The sequence below is a fragment of the Erinaceus europaeus genome, chromosome 2 (assembly GCF_950295315.1).
Source record: "Erinaceus europaeus chromosome 2, mEriEur2.1, whole genome shotgun sequence".
Classification (NCBI taxonomy): Eukaryota; Metazoa; Chordata; class Mammalia; order Eulipotyphla; family Erinaceidae; genus Erinaceus; species Erinaceus europaeus.
This window is the reverse complement of record NC_080163.1, coordinates 171,209,310-171,216,325: the sequence shown is the minus strand read 5'-3', so window position 1 is coordinate 171,216,325 and position 7,016 is coordinate 171,209,310. Positions and strand designations below refer to the sequence as shown.

General features: G+C 42.2%; 1 non-coding gene across 1 annotated transcript; it reads left to right on the top strand.

The window, feature by feature from the left end:
* Nucleotides 1-936: 936 nt before the first annotated feature.
* On the top strand, nt 937-1,043 carry LOC132537239 (U6 spliceosomal RNA). Its single transcript, XR_009548700.1, has one exon. It is a non-coding gene; the product is annotated as a U6 spliceosomal RNA (small nuclear RNA).
* Nucleotides 1,044-7,016: the final 5,973 nt, after the last annotated feature.

Genomic DNA, 7,016 nt, shown 5'->3' with positions numbered 1-7,016 from the left:
AGAACTGTGCCCCATGCTGGCTGGCTGGAACCCCTGTTGAGCCGTTTGCCAGGCTGTGGATTGGGTCTGGGCTGAGGGTCTGGCACTTTGCAAACTGCTGGTCCAGGGAGGCCACTCCCAGCGCCCCCCCACCCCCTACCCATTTCAGGAGGCCTGGGCCTGGCTGGGCTCCTTGTGCCATGGGGGGTGGGCGGGGGGCGCCTGGGGCTCTTGTGTCTGCGAGGACAGTCCTGGGGGGGACTGCAGTCCGCCTGCGCACAACAGGGCGGCCAGGGCACTGGCAGGTGGGAGCTGCAATAGGAGCTGGGCAGAGCCAGGCAGGAGCCAATCTTGGAGCTGGGTAGGAACCGGACAGGAACTGTGGTTTTAAAAAAAAAGGAAATTAAAAAAAAGAAAAAAATTGTTACTTACTAATACCAAAAAGAGAAGCAGAGCATGACTATGGCACATGCAATACTGGGGATTGAATTCAGGACTTAATGCCTACAGATCCACTGCCCTAGCCATTTTGCAATTCTAGAGTATAAATAGGTTATTTTATTTTTTTTGTTGTTGTCACCAAAGTCTCATTGTCTCCCTTTCTTTTTTTTTTTCTTTTCTAATCCACTCTTTTTAAATTTTTATTTGTTTTTCCTTTTGGTTTCCCTTCTTGCTTAACATTGTTGTGGTTATTAATGTCATTGTTGTTGGATAGGACAGAGAGAAATGGAGAGAGGAGGGGAAGACAGAGGGGGAGAGAAAGACAGACACCTGCAGACCTGCTTCACCACCTTTAAAGGGACTCCCCTGCAGGTGGGGAGCCAGGAGCTCTAACCACGAACCGCGATCTTTCCTCCGGTCCTTGAGCTTTGCGCCATGTGCGCTTAACCAGCTGTGCCACCACCCGACTCCAACTGTCTCCATATCTTAACACTTTTTAAATAAGATTATAATATAGTCCTAGCTTTGGTAGTACATATACTGAAATTGGCATGATACAGATAAGATTAGCATGGCCCCTGCTCAAGGATTACACACAAATTCATGAAGTGTACCATATTTTTCAAAAAAAGTTTATAAAATATATGTACACATATAAATAATTAAAATCTTTTAAAGAGCCAGTTAATGCAAGCTGGGAGGTGGTTCAGTGGTAAGAGGACTGGTTTGCATGTGTGGGATCCTAGGTCTGTCTGAACCCTGTTTCTACTTATGCTGGAGCTCTTTTAAAAGATTTATTAATTAGTGAGGGAGAAAGGGAGGAGAAAGAGAGAGAGAGAGAGAGAGAAAGAGAGAGAGAAAACACTGTAGCATCAGTCTGTAACATGTGATGCTGGTGGTAGAATTCAGGACCTCATGCTTGAGTCCAAAACTCCAACCATTGTGCCAGCCTCCAGGGCTGCAGATTGGCTTTTTTGAAAAAAATCATGGTAATATTGTTCTCTTAACTGTACATCTTTTAAGTAATACAAAGACTTTTTAAAAATTTTTCTCAAATATTGTGCCTGGGGATCAATCACACCCAGAACCTTGCACCTGCATGGGACAGCTGAGAAGCCTCCCTGCCAGTCTCCATTCTGTATCCTTTAAGAGAGGGAGACATGCAAAGCACAGCTCCTCTATGCATGGAGTCCCTCCCATTGCCTGCCTGTGGTGTGCACATGCAGTGTGGAGGATCAGACCCCCAGCCACATGCTACGTAAAGCATGTGCTTTACCCCCTGAGCCGCCTTCTGGTCCTGAGTTTGATTCCTGGCATTGCACGTACCATAATGATGCTCTCATTCTCTTTTATGAATAAAAAAGTTATGTTATGTATGTACTTGCATAACAATTCCCAGTTTTCCATGAAGCAATCTATGTATCTTTTTTTTGTTTGTTATTGGATAGCGACAGAGAGAAATTGAGAGAGAAGGGGGAGATAGAGAGGAATAGAGAGACAGAGAGACACCTGCAGACCTGCTTTACTACCTGTGAAGCGACTCCTCTGCAGGTGGGGAGCAGGGGGCTTGAACCAGGATCCTAAATGGTCCTTGCTCTTTGTGCCATGTGGGCTTAGCCCACTGTGCTACCTTCTGGCTCCCTTAGGTATCATTTCTAAAGCCTGTTAAATCTAAAATGTTCTTAATCTTTTGTAGTAATTTCCTGATTCATGTTTTCTTGTCTTAAACATCTTAGTTCTGTTTTAGTTTGCCTTGTGGGAAGTTCCATCTGTCTTTGGTCTTGGTAATTTTCCAGGGCTTGTAGTTGAATGCCAGCAAGAATGCTCCCAGATAAAAAACAAAGAAATTGCTCTGCATGTGCTTCGAGGTAGGCTTTACCAGAAGATTATAGAGAAAGACAGGTGTCAACAGCAAAATGCCAAAAGACTGCAGGTAATATATATATACATTTAAATGAAAGAAAGAAAGAAAGGTGGGGGTCAGGTGGTAGTGCAGGAGGTTGAGTGCAGGAGGTGCAAATCACAAGGACTGGTGTAAGGAACCTGGGTTGAGCCCCTGGCTCCCCACCTGCAGGGGGTCGATTCATAAGTGCTGAAGCAGGTCTGCAGATGTCTTATCTTTCTCTCCCTCTCTCTATCTTCCCCTCCTCTCTCGATTTCTGTCTGTCCTATCCACAAACAATGACAGCAATAACAACAACAATAATAACCACAATAATTATAAAACAACAAGGGCAACAAAATGGAAAGGAAAAAAAAAAAGATTTATTTATTAATGAGAAGGAGTAAGGGAAGAACCAGAGCATCACTGTGACATATGCAATGCCAGAGATTAAACTGAGAACTTCATGCTTTAGAGTCCAATGTCTTATTCACTGTACCACCTCTCAGGACACTGCAGATAAAATTTATTTAGTAGAATCACTTAACAACTGTTCGAAGAGTCACTCTGCTCATGCCTTACATATGGGAGTCCCTGGGCTTGATTCCTGGCACCACTGAACGGCAACACAGATACAGCAAGCCAAGTTCAGTGGATAGTAGATCTGTGCTTAGGTCTCTATCTCAAAATTGTAAGCATTGAACTGAGAGGTAGCTTATTGGTAAATTGCATACTGCACATGGCAGGAGGCCCCAAGTTTGATCCCCAACATACAGAAGTTCTGAGTGGTGCTCTATCCATAAAAATAAATAAACGAAGGGGTCCAGAGCTTGCTCCCCCAGTAGAGTGCACATCACATCACCATGCTTGCAGACTTGGTGTTGAGCCCTAACACAACATGGGAGCACCAGGCATGATGGAGGGTACTGTGATGTTTCTCACATGCTCTTTCTCCCACTTTTTCTATTTCATTTTTTTTAATTTTTAAAGTCAATTTTCTTTTATATATATTAATATATTTATTTATTATTGGACCGAGACAGACAAATTGGGAGGAGAGGAGGAGTTAGAAAAGGAGAGAGACAGAGAAACACCTGCAGCCTTGCTTTACCACTTGTGAAGCTTCCCCTACCCCCTGCAGCTGGGGACCAGGGACTTGAACATGATTCCTTATGCACTGAAATTTCTGTGCTTAAACAGATGCACCACTGCTGGCCCCCTGTATATTTTATTCATTTATTATTTCCTGGATAGAAATTGAGAGGGAACAGAAGATGTAGAGGGGGAGACACAGAGAGACACCTGCAGCGCTGCCTTACCACTTGTGAAGCTTCTCCTCAGCTGGTTGTATCTTGGGCTTGAACCTTAGTCCTTGTGAATTGTAACATGTTCACTCCACTGGTTACATCACCTCCCGGACCCCATTTTTTTCATTTTAAATTTAAAAGGAGAAAACAACTGTTGGCAATAGTAGAATTATGTAGTATAAAACTGTTGTACTAAAATACATTGATATATGCATCTTTTTTTAAAGGTCATTTTGTGATTGCACATGTATAGTGTGAGAGGACCAATGTTCAAGCCCTTGATCCCCAATTGCAGGCAGTAGCTTCACAAGCAGTGAAACACTATCTTAATGTGTCTCACTTTCTTTTTCCACTCTATCTCCCCTTTCCATCTCTATTTCTTTCTCTCTTACAAAACAAAAAGAAAAAAGACTTTTTAAAGGTTACTTTATATTAAAAATGTTATTTCATTATTCTTGACCAAGTAAAAATATCTCAGGACATATAGAAAATATACTCCATTGAGAATAAGAAATAACTTGAATGTTTAGGCTCTCTGTGTCTGTTCCAGAAGGGGTTTGCTAAGAAGTAATGGTTGGGAAATCCGAATTCCTAGCTTCAAGTCTACCTACTGATGCTCCTCTGCAATCTGAGACCATCGCAGGCAAGGGATTAATATATCATTTGCACTGTCACTTACACTACTGCAGGCTAAAACAAGGGTAGGGAAAGTGGAAAGGACAAAAGTAGGAAAAACTAAGATATCTAAATCAAAGTGACTAGTGACAGTTACTATAATGCTTACTGTTATGCAACCCACTTTTCCTAAAATGCTACAAGGTTTATTGCAAATAACTAAAAAATCTGGGTATTTTGAGCTTCCACATTCTCTTTCAACACCATTCAGATTTTACTTTTGTTTCTAAAGATTTATTTATTAATGAGAGAAATAGGGGAGAGGAAGAAGGAGACAGCATCACTCTGACACATCTGATGCCGGAGACCAAACTTGAGACCTCACACCTAAGAACTCCAAAGCTTAATCCACTGCACAACCTCCCAGACAGTGGCAGCCTTTATTTTTTTATAATTTAAAATATTATGATACTTTGCTTACTTAAGAGGCAAAATATTTATACAATCTGAAGAGAACAAGAGTATACATACTTTGCTTATTTAAATGATACATACACTTTAGTAGAACTTACACATTTGAATAAAACTACATACATATGTAATTCAAAATCTAGGAAATATCGAAAAATGTAGTGGGGGAAAAACCCTTTCTTGCCCCTTGACCTTAGACTCTATAAGTAGAAAATATTAGAGTATGGTTTTTTAAATGAATTAATTTATTTTCCCTTTTTAGTTGCCCTTGTTTAACATTGTTGTAGTTATTGATGTTGTTGTTGTTGGATAGGACAGATAGAAATGGAGAGAGGAGGGGAAGACAGAGGGGGAGAGAAAGACAGATACCTGCAGACCTGCTTCACTGCTTGTGAAGTACCTTTCCTGCAGGTGGGGAGCTGGGGGCCAGAACCAGGATCCTTCTGCTGGTCCTTGCGCTTTGCAGTATGGTCTTGGCAGAGCTATTTATTTCTGAACCCACAGGGAGTCGTAATAAATCTATGTAATAATATGTTTTATTTTAAAACTTGAAAGTATCTTAATTTCCATAAAAATTTCATAAAAATGACCTTTAAACCAATTTTCTCTTTAGAGAGTTATGATACAAATCCTGAATAGAAACAGCTTGAGAAAGAAGTTTGAGTTAACACATTAGTAAATTTGCGGAGAACGGACTGATGTGGGTAAAATATAGCTTTTTAATTATTTTTAATTTCATGAACTACAGAAAGGGGTAGAGGGGCACAGAAGCAGCGCTCTAGCATATGCAGTGCTTGGGATTGGACTCAGGACCTACAATTTAGAAACTCTAATTTCTTCCATGGTGCAACCTACCCATCTTCAGAGATATTTTTCTTTTGTTCTAAAGATCTTATTTATTCATTAATGAGAGAGAGAGGAGCAGGGAGAATCTGCACGTTACTCTGGTATATGTGGCACTGGGGATTGAACTTGGGACCTCATGCCTGAGAATCCTGTACTTTATCCACTCTGCCTCCTTCTCCCAGACCACTCATAATTTGGCTTTGATTGGAACTGGAACTACTGAAGAAGCACTCTTGGGGGCTGGGTGGTAGTGCAGCGGTTAAGCACCCATGGCACAAAGCTTAAGGTTAGGGGTTGGGATCCTGGTTTGAGCTCCCCACCTGCAGGGATGTAACTCCACAAGCAGTGAAGCAGGTCTGCAGGTGTCTGTATTTCTCTCCTACTCCTTGTCTCCCCCCCCACCCTTTATTTCTCTGTCCTATCCAGCAACAATGATAAACAAAAAGAACAACAAAGGGCAAGGGGGGGGGATGGCCTCCAGGAGCAGTGGATTTGTAGTGCAGGAGGCAAAAGAAAAAGAAACACTCTTACTCCATAAGTAAACCTGAGATAACAAGAGTCTTAAACAATTAAGTTCCTTCTACGCTTGCTCTTGTCAATTGTATGTGTCTGACCTTCAGAAATAGAAATCCTTAGAAGAAAATTTACAAGTGCCTTTTCCATTGTAGTAAAGATAGTGATTGTGTTAAAATGTGAATTCCTTTCTATCTCTGCACAGGTTGGAACAGGAGCCCAGTCAGAAAGAATTCGGACCTACAATTTTACCCAGAAGAGAGTCACTGACCACAGGGTAGGATATGAAGTCCAAGATATTAAGGTAATATTACTGAATGTTCTTGCTGTATCTTTGATTTATTAAGGAATCAAATTTCGGGGCCTGGTGGTAGCACAACAGGTTAAGCATACATGGTGCAAAGAAGCCACCTGGCAGCGGTCCCAGTTCATGCAGATGCATGTGGTCCTGGTGATACTGCGGGGCCCATCCATGCTGGCTCTGGGCACAGCTCAGTGGCCCCCATCTGTGCAGTACTTAGGGGCCGGGGAGCCCACAGTGGACCGCAGGACAGCAGCAAGGCCCCTGTGTCGCCCTAGTTACAACATCTTCACTGGAGTGACTGTCAGTATCACCTAGAGATGCCTGCTAGCCATATGCTGCTGGGCATTTCAGTGTTTGTTTCGCCTTTCTTTTTATTATTTTTTATATATTCTCTTTTGTTGCCCTTTTTTATTGTTGTTGGAATTATTAGTATTGATGTCATCCTTGTTAGACAGGACAGAGAAAAATTGAGAAAGGAGGGGAAGACAGATGGGGAGAGAAAGACAACTGTAGATCTGCCTCACTGCCTGTGAAGCAACTGCCCTACAAGCAGGGAGCTGGGGGCTCGAACTGTGATCCTTCAGAAGGCCTTGCGTTTTTGCCCCACTTGGCTTAACTGGCTGCGCTACTGCTCAGTTCCCTTTTTCCCTGCTTTTTA